This window comes from Pteropus medius, unplaced genomic scaffold (assembly GCF_902729225.1).
Source record: "Pteropus medius unplaced genomic scaffold, Ma_sr-lr_union100, whole genome shotgun sequence".
Lineage (NCBI taxonomy): Eukaryota > Metazoa > Chordata > Mammalia > Chiroptera > Pteropodidae > Pteropus > Pteropus medius.
This window is the reverse complement of record NW_024346065.1, coordinates 4,330,062-4,346,017: the sequence shown is the minus strand read 5'-3', so window position 1 is coordinate 4,346,017 and position 15,956 is coordinate 4,330,062.

Sequence of the window (15,956 nt, the reverse complement as noted above, 5' to 3'; positions counted from 1 at the left end):
AACGTTAGAGCGACTTCTTTAAGAAGCAGCAGCAGCAGAGGGGAAAGAACATAAATACGAATAATAAAATGGCAACAACCTATCAATAAGCACTTTAAATGTAAATGGATTAAGAGCTCCAATCAAAAGATATGGGGTAGCTGAATGGATAAGAAAACAAGACCCACATACATGCCGTCTACCAGAGACGCACTTCAGACCAAAACACACACAGCCTGAAAGTAAAGAGATGAAAAAGATGCTTTATGCAAATGGAAACGAAAAAGAAGCTGCAGTAGCATTACTTGTATCTAACAAAATAGACTTTAAAACAAAGGCTATCATAGGAGACAAAGAAGGACATTTCATAATGGTAAAGGGATCAATCCATCGAGAGGATTTAACCCTTGTAAATATTTATGCGACTAACAGCGGAGCATTTAAACATACAAAAATATGTATTGATGGACATAAAGGGAGAGACTGACAGTAATACGGTCACGGTAGTGGAACTTAATACCCAGTGACATCAATGAATAGATCTTCCAGACAGAAAATCAACAGGAAACAGCGGCCTTAAATGACACATTAGACCAGATGGATTTAATTGACATTTTTAGAGCTTTCACCCCAAAGAAGCAGACTGACTACATATCATTTTCAAGCGCACGTGGAACCTTTTCCAGGGTAGATCACGTTACACCACAAAACAAGTCTCAGTAAGTTTCAGAAGAATGAAAGCCTATCAAGCATCTTCTCCGACCACAATGGTATGAAACTACAAATCGGTTACAAGAAAAACACTGAAAAACACGCAAACACATGGAGGCTAAATAGCATGCTACTAAACAACGAATGGGTTAACGATGAGGCAAGGAAGAAATCAAAAGATACCTTGAGAGAAATGAAAATGAAAACACTACCACCCCAAATCTATGGGACACGGCAAAGGCAGTCCTAAAAGGGAAATTTATAGCAACATGGGCCTCCCTCAAGAAATAAGAAAACCTCAAGTAATCTAACCGTACGCCTAAAAGAACGAGAAAGAGAACAACAAACAAAGCCCAAAGTGAGGAGAAGGAAGGAAAAAATAAAGGTCAGAGCGGAAAGAAACAAAATAGAGTAAAAAAAAAAAATGTATAAAACATCAATGAAACCAAGATGCGGTTCTCGGAAAACAAGCAAAATTGATAAACCTTTAGCCAGACTCATCAAGTAAGAAAGAGAGAAGACCCAAGTAAATAAAATCAAAAACGAAAGACAAGTGACAGCTGACACCACAGAAATACAAAGGATCGTAAGAGCACACTACGAGCAATTACATGCCTGTACAATCTGAAAGAAATGGATGAATTCCTAGAAACATACAATCTTCCAATACTGAATCGATAAGACACAGAAAATGTGAACAGATCTATGACTACTAATAAAATCGAAGTCAGTAATCGAAAAACTCCCAACAAACAAGTTCTAGACCGGATGGCTTCACAGGTGAATTTTACGAAATAGTCAAAATTCACTCCTGTCCTTCTCAAACTATTCCAAAAAATTCAAGAGGAGGGAAGGCTCCCTTGCTCATTTTACGATTACCCTAAAGAGAAAACCAGACAAAGACATTACAAAGAAAGAAGATTATAGGTCAACAACCCTGATGAACATAGATGCGATAATCCTCCACAAAACATTAGCAAATTGAATTCAGCAATACGGTAAAAAGATCATACATCAGGATCAAGTGAGAGTTATTCCTTTCGATGCATTCATGGTTCAAGGTCTGCAAATCCATTAACATCATATACCACATAAACAAAAAGAAGGGTAAAAATCACATGATCATATCAATAGATGCGGAAAAAGCACTGGACAAAATCCAGCATCCATTTATGATAAAAGCTCTCAGCCAAGTGGGGATAGAGGAAACATACCTCAACGTAATACAGGCCATATATGACTACCCACAGCTAACATCATAGTCAATGGGGAAAAGCTAACCACATTTTCCTTTAGATCAGGGGCAAGACCAGGATAACCACTTTCACCACCTTAATTCAACATAGTATTGGAAGTCTAAACCACAGCAGTCAGAAAAGAAAAAGAATCGGAGTGGGCGGGGGAGAGGTGGATAATGGAGGCTCTGTTCATCCCTCTGGCGACCAAATCAAAGTTGTGACAGAAACAAGGAGAAAACAGCAAGGAAAATCGCCATACAACTAGGGAGAGAATTAAGAAATCACCCCCGGCAGAAGGGGAGGGGCGAGGATGCGAGGCTGCCCGGTCCGGAGTGGTTGCGAGTGGGACGGAGGCTGTGGCAGGGGCAGGGGCAGGGGCAGGGGCAGGGGCAGGGGCAGGGGCAGGAGCGGCAGCGGCGGCACCCGGCCGCTGCAGACGCCTCTTAAAGGAGCCGTGTCCACGAGTGGACTTTCGCGGTGACGGACCTGCTCACTTTGAGCACCAGCACCGGTTCAGCTGCACAGGGGGCACCAAGGACTTACCGGGGACACTGAATTGTCAGATTGAGGGCCGAGATGAGATTTGCTCTGTACAGAAGTGCTGGCGGTACCCACCGTTTTTCTGTTGAGCCCTCCACCTCCCAGTGCACGGACATAGCACCACCATAGCAGAGACATCATCAAACCGGATAACAGAGGTTGCTCCGCCCAGAGGATTCCCTGATACCCAGCCTCCCCCAACTTGCAGCCCCACCCAAGCCACATCCAGGTGTGTCCTGGATTAGTCAGGTGCCCCTTGCTGAACAGTGCCTAGACTCACACCAGTGGCAACTGGCCTCGGTGTCTGGTGTGGCTTTCTGAGGCAAATATAAGCACAGCATCTGTGGATTGCTTGCTGAATCTTAACAGGTAGCCTTGGAGGGGCACAGGCTGGGGATAAATTTGGCCTGCAGCCGAATCCCTCTCAGGACTGGAAACCTACTGCCAATGGAAACCTACCACACAAAGCTGCACTAATAAGACCAGCAGACTTAAGAGCTTTGCTTAGTACATAGAAACAGACACAGAAAGGCAGCCAAAATGGGAAGACAAAGAAGCAGAAACCATATGAGAGAACAGAACAGAGATCCAGAAATAATAGAGTCAAGCAACCTAACAGATGCAGAGTTCAAAACACTGGTTATTAAGATGCTCAATGAACTTATGGGAAGTATAGATGAATTCAGTGAGAACTTTAACAAAGAGATAAAAAGCATAAAAAATGGAAATGGAAATTATAAAAGGGAAATGGAAAATGAAGAACACATTATCTGAGATGAAGAGTATATTAGAGGGAATAAACAGAGTGGATAAAGAAAAGGATCAAACCACCGATATAGAGGATGGAGAAGCCAAGGACACTCAATCAGAACAGCAAGAAAAAAGAAGCCAAGACTATAATAATAATTTAAGGAGCCTATGGGACACTATTAAATGTAAAAATCTCCATGTAATGGGAGGGGGGCGGGGGGGACAAGACATTGAAGAGCTATTTGAAGAAATAATGATGGAAAACTTCCCTAACCTGGTGAAGGAAATAGACATAAAACCCCAGGAAGCTCAGAAAGTCCCCCAAACCAGAAACCAAAAGAGACCTACACCAAGACACATCATAATTAAAATGCCAAAGGTTAAATACAAAGAGAGAATCTTAAAAGTAGCAAGAAAAAAGCAATTGGTTACCTGCAAGGGAGCACCCATAAGACTGGCAGCTGATTTCTCAAAAGAAACTATGCAGGATGGAAGGACTTGGCACAAAATATTCAACATGATGAAAACCCAGAATCCACAACCAAGAATACTTTATCCACAAAGCTATCATTTAGAGTTGGAGAGCAGATAAAGCGCTTCCCAGACAAAAATACGCTAAAGGAATTTATCATCACCAAGCCAGTATTACAGGAAACGTTGGAGGGACTTCTTTAAGAGAAAAAAAGAACATGTTTCAAAAACAGGAATATAGAATGGTAATAACTACATTCCTATCAACAAGTATCTCAAATGGAAAAGAATTAAGTGCACAATCAAAAGACAGAGTGGCTGAAGGGACCGCTAAATAAGCTGCCTACGAGAGACTCAGTTCAGATTAAAAGACACACACAGACTAAAAGGAAGGGGATGGAAAAAGATATTGCCTTGATGGACCTAGAGGGTATTGTGCTGAATGAAATGGGTCGGACAGAGAAAGACAAATATCGCGTGATTTCACGTACATGTGGAATCTAAAGAACAAAATCAACAGCGACAAAAGCGGAAATAAACTCATAGATACAGAGAATATTTAGAGGGATACTAGATGTGAGGGTGTTGGGAGGAGACCAAAAAAAAGGCAAAAGGATTAAGTGGTACAAATGGATAGTTGCAGAATAGACATGGAGATGTAGAGTGTAGCATGGGGAAGATGGTTAATAATGTCGTAATAAATATGTAAGGGGGAAGAGGGGTATTAGATTTAGTGGGGTGATCTCTTCGCTAGTTATGTGGACCTCTGCTCACTGTGCTATACAACTGAAACTGGTACATTATTGTATGCCAACTATAATTTTTAAAAATCCTCATTGAATTGTACAATGTAAATGCAAGCAACTAATTGTCTATTACTTTCAATAAAGATTTTAAAAAAGAAATAAAAGGTATTCAAATTGGAAAAGAAAGATAACTGTCATTATTTGCAGATGACATATACCATGTAGAGAGAACCCTAAAGAATCCACCAAAAAGCTATTAGAACTGATAAACGAATTCAGAAAAGTTGAAGGATACAAAATTTATATTCAGAAATGGGTTGCATTTTTACACACCCATAACAAAGTATCAGAAAGAGAAATTAGGAAAATAATCCCATTTACACTTGCAACAAAGGAATAAATTACCTAGGAGTAAATTTACCAAGGAGGCAGAAGACCTGGACTCGGAAATTTATAAGATGTTGAACAAAGAAACTGAGAAAGATACAAATAAGTGGAAGCATATACCATGCTCACGGACAGGAAGAATTAACATCATTAAAATATCCTTACTAGCCTCCAAAAACTACAGATTTAATGCAATCTCTATCAAAACACCAATGGCACTAGTCACAGAACTAGAACAAATAATCCTAAAATTTACGTGGAACCACAAAAGATCATGAATAGCCAGAGCAATCTTGAGAAAGAAGAACGGTGTTGGAGGTATCACACTGCCTGATATCGGACTATGCTAAAAGTCTACAGTATTCAGAACAGCATGGTACTGGCATAAAAGCAGACCCATGGATCAATGGAACAGAATAGAGAGACAAGAAATAATTTCACGCCTACATGGCCCCTATTCAACGAATGCTGCTGGGAAAACAGGACAGATACATGCAAAATACATAAAACTGGATCACCTCCTTACACCACATACAAGAATAAACCCAAAATGGATTAAGGACTTAAATGTGAGAACTGAAACCATAAAATTCCTAGAAGAAAACAGAGGCTGTAAACTCTCTAAAAGTGCTCTTAGTAATATTGTTCTGATATAGCTCCTCGTGCAAGAGAAGCAAACGAAAAAATTAACAAATGGGACTCCATGAAATTAAATATTTTTGCACAGCGAAGGAAACCATCAACAAAACAAAAAGACAACTTAACTTACTGGGTTTATTTCTGGGCTCTCTATTCCATCCCACAAATCCGTGTGTCTATTTTTATGCCAGTACCATACTGTTTCATTTAAATTTATGAGGGTGACATTGCTTAATGAAGTGATATAGGTTTCAAGTGTACAATTCAGTAATACATCATATGTATTTTGCACTGTGTGTTCAACACCCAAAGTTAAATTTCCTTCCATCGCTATATAGTTGTCCCCCATTAGCCTTACCTACCTCCTCCCATCCCCTCCTTCCCTCTAGGAGCCACTACATACCGTATTGTTTTGATTGCTGTACTTTGAAATCAGGGAGTGTGAAACCTCCAGCTTTGTTTCTTATTCAAGATTGCTCTGGTTATTCAGAAACTTTCTGTTTCCATACAAATTTTATGATTGTTTGTCCTTCTCTGAAAAATGCCGCTGGAATTTTGATAGGAATTGCACTGAATCTGTAGATTGCTTTGGGCAGTGCGGACATTTTCGCAGCATTGGTTCTTCCGGTTGACGAGCATGGAATAGCTTTCCATGTATCTGTGTCTTCTTTCATTTCTTTCATTAATGTCTTATAGTTTTCAGTGCACAAGTCTTTCACTTCCTTGGTTTAAGTATTCCTAGGTATTTTCATCTATTTGATGCAATTGTAAGTGGGATTGCTTTCTCAATTTCTCTTTCTGATAGTTTGTTATAGTGTACAGAAACACGACTGACTTTCGTATGTTAATTTTCTTTTCTGTAACTTTACTGAATTCGTTTATTAGTTCTAACAGTTTTTTGGTGGGGTCTTGGGGTTTCCTATAAATAATATCGTTTCATCTGCAAATAGTAACAGTGAAATAAGTACAGGTCCTCTTTAGTGAATATGAGAGTCCCGATGCCATATACATATATTTTTGTACATCTAAGTTTATGAGTAGACATGAAATGTTAAACGAATGTAAACACATAGACCCTTTTAAAATTGCCAGTTTATTTTATTTCAAGATGGCAACCTCAGAATAGCTATTAGATTATGTAATTATCAGAGCGATTATTGATCATTTCTCCTAGTAAGTGCCATTGTGAGTTTCACCATTTTGTGGGTTCCGGTTTGTATTTATGCAGATTAAAGGGTACTGTTTGCTCACCTGTTTTCTCACTTTTCTCATTTGTATACCTCGTTGCATTTGTGAAACACTTCCACTGATGAATGAAACCAGTAAGAGAATTAAACAGACATTGGAGCTAGTGCCTCCTTTACATTATCAAGTATGTTGGCCCAAATACCATGTTCTCTGTAAGGGGCAGGGGCAGTATCAATACTACTACCCGATCCTCTGTCCTCACATAATGACGGTCTCCAAACACACTGACAGTGACAGCGGTTGCTGTTGTCAAACTCCTCTCTGAAATTGTATTTCTTCACATCACGTTCAATACTCGTATCTTGATTTTTAAAAGTACTATTCTGTTCAAAACAGTATTTTCCTGGGCCACATGTTATACTATACACTACAAGCCCCATTTCTGGCAGTTACGTCCCAAGATGTGCATTGTGTTTAAAGCGTTTTTCTTCCTGATATTTGTACTTTTATATGATGATATGTAATGTGTGCACCTCCACCAGGAATTTGGTTGATACTATCACAGTGTAGCATTCCACAAAAGGCATGATCGTTTGAACCTCTCCCCAGTTTCCAAATTGGTCATCTCCATATTCACTTCTTCATAGAACACTGGTGACGCATCTCTTATGCTGTAGCCAAAAAGGGATTGAAACTGCATAATAAACACTCCACTTGAAAAACTGATGTGATCATTTTGGATGAAACCGTCAAGAATCAGGTATTTGCTGCCAACAAGAAAAACAAGAAAAATAAAGTACTAGTTAAAACTAAAATGACATGCAAAAGATACATTATGAATACCCTCATCAAGGAATGCTGGAAATGTGAAATTTGTGTTTGAAAAACGAGATTTCAAAGCAAAGGACACTGCCAGAGATAAAGTGAGACAATTCATAATGACAAAGGGTTTAATTCTTAATGATATAACAACCCTGCATATATTATATATGCACCTAATAATAGACCTTAAGGTATGTGAAGCAAAATCCGAAAACTGAAGGAGAAATAGATTGGTCCACAACTACAGGTGACTATTTTAACACTCCGCCCTCAGTAACTGATAGGACAACTAGACAGAAATCATCTGGAAGGCATGAGCAACGTTACCAAACTGACCCACTTGACATTTACAGAGCATGCTACACAATGACAGACTATATCCATATATTCAGGTGCACACGCAGCATTGATCAGATCGGTCATGTTCTGGGTTAAATAACAAATGTCAGCAAATTGAAACAAACTGAAATCGTGTCCATTACATTCATTCGATAAAATGGAATCAAACAGAAAACAAATATTTAGAAATTAAGCAACACATATCTGCACAAAGAAGAAATCTCAAGGGAAACAGAAAATGTTCTGAATTCAATGAAAGTAAAAACAGCACATTGACATTTGAGAGATGCAGTAAAATGGTGCTTAGATGTAAATTTATATCACTAAAAGCTGTATATTACAAAGGAGGATAGGTTTCAAGTCAGTCTCAGAGCTTTCACCCTAAATATCGAGAAAATATAGAACGTATAAAAACCTAAGTAAAGTGAAGAAAGATGATAATGAAGATCATAATGGACGTAAATAAAAGAGGAAATAGAAAACAGTAGAGAAAAATCCATAAAACGGAAAGCCGGTTTTTTAAAAAAGATGAGTGCAATCGATAAATGTCCAACCCGACAAATCGAGAAAAAATAACAGATAACAAGTCACCATTATCCACAATGAAAAAGGATCCACTACCACAGATCCTTGTTAGTAAAACAATAGTAATAAAATATGCTGAACAGATATCAAGAAACTTGATTATTTTAATGAAACGGACAAATCTCTTGAAAGAAGCATTCGTAGATGACTGAAGAAAGAGATAATCCAAATGCTCATACTAATAATCTAAATATAATGTGTATATGGAATATGAAAACATATAATAGATAAATATGAATATATATAATATAAATTTATGTATGTATGCATAAGTATAATATATGCTCATACATATATATGTGTGTAATATATATGTGTGTGAAATTGGATTTATAGTCGGAAACATCTGGTCCAGATTGCTTCACCAATAACGCTACCAAAAATTTAAATAATAAATAATAATACCAAATGTATACAAAGTCTCCCAGGAAATAAAAGCAAAGGGGAAACTTCTCAACCCATTGTATCAAGCCAGGATTACCTTATCACCAAAAGCAGACAAAACTTTATAAGATAAGAAAAATCCGGACCTGTCCCTTAAGAATACGGGAAGAAACATCATTAATAATACCTTAGCAAATGAAATCCAATGATAAGTAGAGAGTGTAATACTTCATCACCGCATGGGGTTTATCGTAGGGAGGAAAGGTTCTATAGCACTCAAAATTCAATCATGTAATTCCTCATTTTCAGAAGTAAAAAATGAAAACCATATGATCATCAAGTGTGGTCAACCTTGCCTTAAAGGTTGAGTACTTCTTCTGGCCCTGTGCATCCATAATCACAACACTCTTATCCATACTGTGGACATTAGCACTGTAATATCGCTGATTCTTTGGCTTCAGAAACCCCAGGAGCTGGTAGAAAGGCAAAATTAGCACAACTGGCCAAAAGGAACCCAGAGGAGATGGGCAGTCGCTACCTGAGGCAACTAAACGTGAAAGCACATTTGAAAGTGCAGCAGTTGGATTGTACACTTGAAAAGTAATGTAATTTTATTAACCAATGCCACCCCAATAAATGTAATAAAAAATAAAAATAACTAAATAATGAAAGAAGTACATAATAACAAACTTTGACAGAAAGATGAAAGGAGGAAAGGAAAGGAAGGAAGGAATCTGGCAGCCTCCTATCTGCTTCAGACCCACTGATATTTAATCAATTGCACAGGATGACACCAAAATCTCCGTGTAATGTGAGTCGATTGTGTTTCTATGGCTATTTAAAAAGCATGACTAGGTCAGATAGCTGAGAAAACACTGAAAATTTCTCCTGACCTAAAAAACTACCGTTAGGTCATTCACTCTGTTAGGAATGGCATATGGAGTTAGAACTACCTATTTTGTCAAAAAGTATAAAAACGAGGCTAAATCACAGAGAAGTCAATTCAAACTTTAAAAACCATTTAAACTCGTTGTAAGTGTACTATTCCTTAGCATTAAGTAGAAGAACAATATTCTGCATCCACCGCCAACATCCACTTCCCAGACTTTTTCATCATCCCAAACAGAAACTCTGTACCCGTGAAACGATAACTTCCCATCTCCCCTCCCTCCCTGGCATCCTTCAGTACACGTCTGTGTCTTTGAATGTGCCTATTGCCAGTACCTCATATGAGTGCCATTACACAACATGGGTCCTTTTCTGACTGGCGATTTCACTTAGCTTAATGTTCTCAAGGATCGTTCAGGTTGTAGCATGTGTCAAAATTTCATTTTTAAGGCTGAATAATATTTCACTGTATGCGCATAGCACACTTTGTCTAACCATTCATTTGTTGGCAGATGTTGGGGTTTTCCCCACCTTTCGGCTATTTTGCGTAATGCTCCTATGAACACTGATGTGCGAGGGTCTGTGTCCCTGGTTTTAGTCCACTTGGGTATATAACTAGAAATAGAATCTCTAGATCATATGGTAATTCTATATTTAACTCTTTGAAACGTCCCAATTATTTTTCACAGTGGCTCTACTCCTTTACATTCCCACCAGATAGGCACAGCCTGCGTGACATAAACGACAGAAAGTTATGTTCTCCTAGTTCTGAACACTAGTAGTCCAAGATCGATTTTCTGGCTGATTTTTTGTTTTTGGTAAGAACACCTTTCCTGCCTTGCAGATGCTGCCTTCTCCCTATGTCTGCACATGGTATTTCCTCAAGCAAGAACAAGCTCTCTGGTGTCTTTGCTTATAAGGACACTGCCCTTTGCATCAGGGCCACACCTTTATGACCTCATTTAAACCTCATTACTTCCGAGAGGCCCCATCTCCAAATACAGCCAGGCTGGGGGTTAGAGCTTCAACATATACATCTGGGGGGAACACGAACATTCAGTTCCTAACATTCTACCCCTGACCCCTCAAAATTGCATCCTTGCATGCAAGATGCATTCATTCTACCCCAACATTCTCAAAAATCTTACTCATTCCAGCATCAGCTCTAAAGTCCAAAGGTGCATCTAAACATTATCTGAATCAGATACGGGTGACACTGACGGTATTTTTCATCCTAAGGCAAAATTCCTCTCCAGCTTTGAATCCGTGAAACCGGACAAGTGGTGTGCTTCCAAACTGCAGTGGTGAGACAGGCGCAGGATAAACATACCCATCCTTAAACTGAGAACTAGGAAATAAGGAAGTGTATCGAGCGGAAAGAAACGAGGGCTTTCTGGTCTTTACAAAGTGGATTCCATGGGAGCCATGACAGTGATGTCAACTCGCACGGAAGGAGAATGCCCTTAAGGTGTGATCGGAAGGCCGCAAACCGGGGACGCCAGCCGCTATCTGCAGGGGCCGGTAAGCAGGACGATCCCACCTTGTAAGGCCCACACAAGCCCAACACCTTACACAGGCGATACTCAAGCCTAACCCTGTCGCATCACAGATGGTGCGCTAGAGCCGAAGGCGCTGACCTTCTGACCCGTCGTGGCCGCTGGCTTGGGTTCACAGAGGTTTCTGTGGATTTCCTGGAGCAATGTGAAGATAGGTTATTCTTGGCTGGGCCTTTCCTTGGTTTCTGTGTACCTTTGATTTTCCTCCCCTGAGCTCCTATAAAGTTGGTTCAGATAGTTCTACTTGTCTTTTCAGTTTACTGTGAGGGAAAGAGAGCTTGAAGTTTCCCAGTTTGCTATTTTACTGATGTCACTCTGAATAGGCAACTTGTAAAATCAGCACGGCTTCACGAAACTACACAGAGTAGTTCATGAAAACCCTCAAATTGTTTCAAGACTACCACTTTGGAGCAAACATGGTCACGTTTCACTTTTTGCCATAGACAACGGTGTGAATTATAATGATTACAAAATCCATGAAATCATGTCTCATTTTCATACACAGCCAGACCTCTTTACACGAATCCTGTTTTGCTTGGCTTCATGTATCGCTTGCTCCTTTTTTTTTTTTTCTTTTCTTTCTTTCTGTTATAGCAGTAGAGCCTATTTCTCCCATAAGTATAACTTTGCTTATAAATTAGTAACTTATGTTCGGATCCATGACATTCTTAAGAGCCTTATCCACTTTACAACCACGATTAGTTTAAAGATCCCATGAAGTTCTTCAATTAACTACATGAAACAGCCTCCAAATGTCTCTACACTCATATGGAAGACACCTGCACTTACCAACCTCCTTCTCCTCCCAAAAGGCCCCGCCACCCCCCACCCTGCCCGAAGCAGGAGACGATGTAAGTCAGCACAAGTTTTGTGAGGTGAGACACAGAAAACCAATTACGGTCAAGGAGAATTTTGAAAGGGTAAAGATACACACGTGATTACCCGAAACCTACCCATTTCCAAATTATGTCCAGAAACAATCCTGTTCAGATCATTCAGATGCCTTATGAATTTATGCAACATTCTGCCTCGTGTCTTTGCTGGCTGTACTTTTTCCAGGGCCTGAATGCTAAAAACAGCTTAATTACCCTTCAAACACTACCATCCTAGTGTCACCCGAATCCTCACAGACACCCTCACAATTGACATTTCCCAGTCACATAAAATACACGTGGTTAACTTACTATTACTCTTTCCCAAATGGCTGATCCTTTTTATTTGTTCCATTTTCCAGTAATCCTAAAGACATCTCTAATGTTTGAATTTATCGATTTTCTAATACTTACCATCACAATCAGTTCTATTCATCTTTATACCTTTCATAAATCACTTGTTGGATATACTTAGAAATTACTTGTTTTCATCAGGCTCAATTCACTTCAGGCTGAGATCAAGGCATGCTTGTAACTTTGCAAATATTCCTCACTGCAGTAATGTTGAAAAAATCCTCCGGTGTTGCATAAAACCCATTGAAACTGCAGGTTGCTTCTTTTGTATGGCCTTAGTTGTAGGACTTTGAGGTTCAGCTACATTCCTGGCAATCCTTAATGATGGTAGATTAGTTGTAGATTAGTTGTAACGTTGATGTGTTCATGAGAGGAGTCGAGCACAGCGTTTACCTCTCCTGCCATCTGAACCAGAACTCTCTCGGTATGTTCTTCTTTTCTAAATATCAATGTGGTGTTACTCTTCCCAACTAAAAGATATGATCCACAAGAGAAGAAAACAGGTGAGATAAGGGGTTCTCCGTAACTTCTTTATACTGAGTTGAGTGCATTCACATGCAATTGAATGTCGAAATGATTTTTGCAAAGGTAAAGAAGATGGCGTGTGTGATTACATAGTGATGTGTTCTATTCTTGAGTGCGTCAGAAGAAAGATGAAGTCAGAACTTTTATTAAAAAATTAACTTTTTTTGAGGTATACTTAGCATAAAAAAGATACACAAATTTTTAAGGGTGCTGCTTGATGAAGTTTGCTTTGTAACCACCACCCGGTCTTAGTCCGTTTGGGCTAGTATAAAAAAATACTGTAGACTGAGTAGCTTATGAACAAGACAACTTTATTTCTCACAGCACTGGAGACTAGAAAGTTCAGGATCAAGGCACCTGCCACTCTGTGAGAGATTATCAAACCGCCATACCTGTAAATATTGAGAGGCCACATTCATTCTCTTTCGAACTGCACTCCTTTGGTGCATCAGGCTTTTCCTTTTTATTTTATTTTATTTATTTTATTTTATTATTTTATTTTATTTTATTTTTAACCGTAACAGTACATTTATTTTACCCAGTATATCCAAAACATTATTTCAACATGTAATCAATATTAGTTTTTTAGATTTCACCTTTTTTATTTCTACTTTTTTAGAATTAATTATTATTATTTTTTTTTTATGGTGACATTGGTTAACAAAACCCAATGTTTTAATGTACACTTAAACAGTAAGGCATATATAGATTTACAGTGTATATGTACTTCCTATAGTAAGATTTCTTTTTGTCACCACATATATGACCCCCTTTACCTCATCCACCTCTCCCCTTCTCCCGCAACCCCTACCCTCTGGTAACCCAAGTCTATTGTGTATGTCCATGAGTCTCTGTTTGTTTTTTTTGTTCATTTGTTGCTTTTAGTTTTATATCCCACGTATAAGTGGGATCATCTGATTTTCAACTTTTTCTGTCTGGCTTATTTCGCTTAGCATGTTTATCTCGAGGTCCATCCATGTTGTCACAAATGACAGTATTTCACCTCTTCTTATGGCTGAGTAATATTCCATTGTATATATGTCCCACAGCTTCTTTAGCCAATCATATATCGTAGGACACTTTGGTTGCTTCCATGTTCTGACCACTGTGAATAATGCTGCTATGAACATCGGTGTGCAAATATCTTTTCGGATATGGGTTTTCAAGTCTTTGGCAGTAAATACCCGGTAGAGGGATTGTTGAATCATATGGTAGATCAGTTCTGAGTTTTTTGAGGAACCTCCATACTATTTTGCATAGTGGCTGTACCAACTTGCAGTCTCACCAGCAGTGTGTGAGGGTTCCATTTTCTCCGCATCCTCTCCAACAATTGTTATTACTTGTCTTGTTGATTATAGAGATTCTAACAGGTGTGAGATGGTATCTCATTATGGTTTTGATTTGCATTTCTCTAATAGCTAGCGATGTTATGCATCTTTTCATATATTTGTTGGCCATTTGTATGTCCTCTAGGGAAAGCTTTTGCTTTAATAAAACCTTTGTCTGCAAAACTTTTGCCCACTCTCTTGATTTTTACCTTGAAAGGGAAACGTATTAGTAACAGTATCTTTCCAACATCATTTCTGTGAGATACAGTATCTGCTCTAGTAACAGTATCTTTCCAACATCATTTCTGTGAGATACATTCTTATTACACATATCAGAAGTTTGTTCTGATGTACCAAGGATTATTCCACTGGATGAATGTACCAGTTCCTTTATCTAGTACTGGTTGTTTGTTTCCTGCTTGTGGAATAAATTTAAAAACAATACTGCTATGAACATTCACATACAAGTCTGGAAAAACTGGATTGGAAAAACTGGGACATAGGGAGGTGCAAGTTTCACTCTATAAGAAACTATTATTATATACCCTAATTTTTCTACTCGTGACATCTATTTACTCTTTCTTTCCGTCACCCGCAACTGCATTCAACTTTTATAAAATATGAGAGTATGTAATTCTCTCCTTAAATTTCCACTCTCCTCTCCATTCGTTATTTTAATTACATGTAGATCCTTTATCTCCTCTAGTCTTGAGGGGGGAAAAAAAAAAACCCGAGTGTGTTAAAACTGCACAAAACCCACTTATTCTTCCCCTGTGGTGTTTCCAAAAGATCAAGGGGAACTTTAAGCCCAGGATCCCCAGACCACTGAGCATAGCCTCTCCCAATGAGCACACCATTGTTATGTAATAGCTCCCCCCTCCTTCCTCCACCCGTATGGGGGTGCCAAGTACCCAGCCTCTCTCTACTCTCCTCCTGACTACACAGCTGGAAAGTTGCTGTTTCAGAGTTAGTCTTGCCTGCCTCCCACTGGACTGAAGTTTCTTTGGTAATAGGCTCCCTCTCTCATGGGGCCCACCTGGGCCCAGGCCCACCTGACTGGTAACCTCAGGCTGCCTCTCCTCTGGCTGCTCCTGTCCCAGGTTTGCTGCTTCCATGACCTACCAGGATGGCGCTTCGCTTCCTCTGAAGTTGTGATCCCCAAGAAGGTGTCTCACAGGGTGGGTGGAGCTGGGGTACAAGCCCAGCTGTCCTACAAGATTCACTTCAGGGGCCGCAGACATGTGGTTCACATGAAGGTCAAGAAGAGCTTGCTGCCCAGAGAATTTCCTGTTATCACCGATAATGATCAAGGTGCCATGCAGGAGGACTACCCCTTTGTTCCTCGAGACTGTTACTACTACGGCTACCTGGAAGGGGTTCCTGGGTCCCTGGGCACACTAGACACTTGCTATGGGGGTCTGCATGGCATGCTGCAGGTGGATGACTTCACTTATGAAATCAAACCTCTGGCGACTTCGTCCAAATTTGAGCATGTGATTTCTCTGCTCGTGTCAGAAAAAAGATCATCAGAGACTGAAAGGTGTAACATTAAAGAGGGATATCCAAATCAAGCATATGAAGAGGCAGTACTTGCTGAAACCTCTAGAGCAGCCCCCGTGTATTTGTGGTGGCCACATCAGAAATACTTAAAACT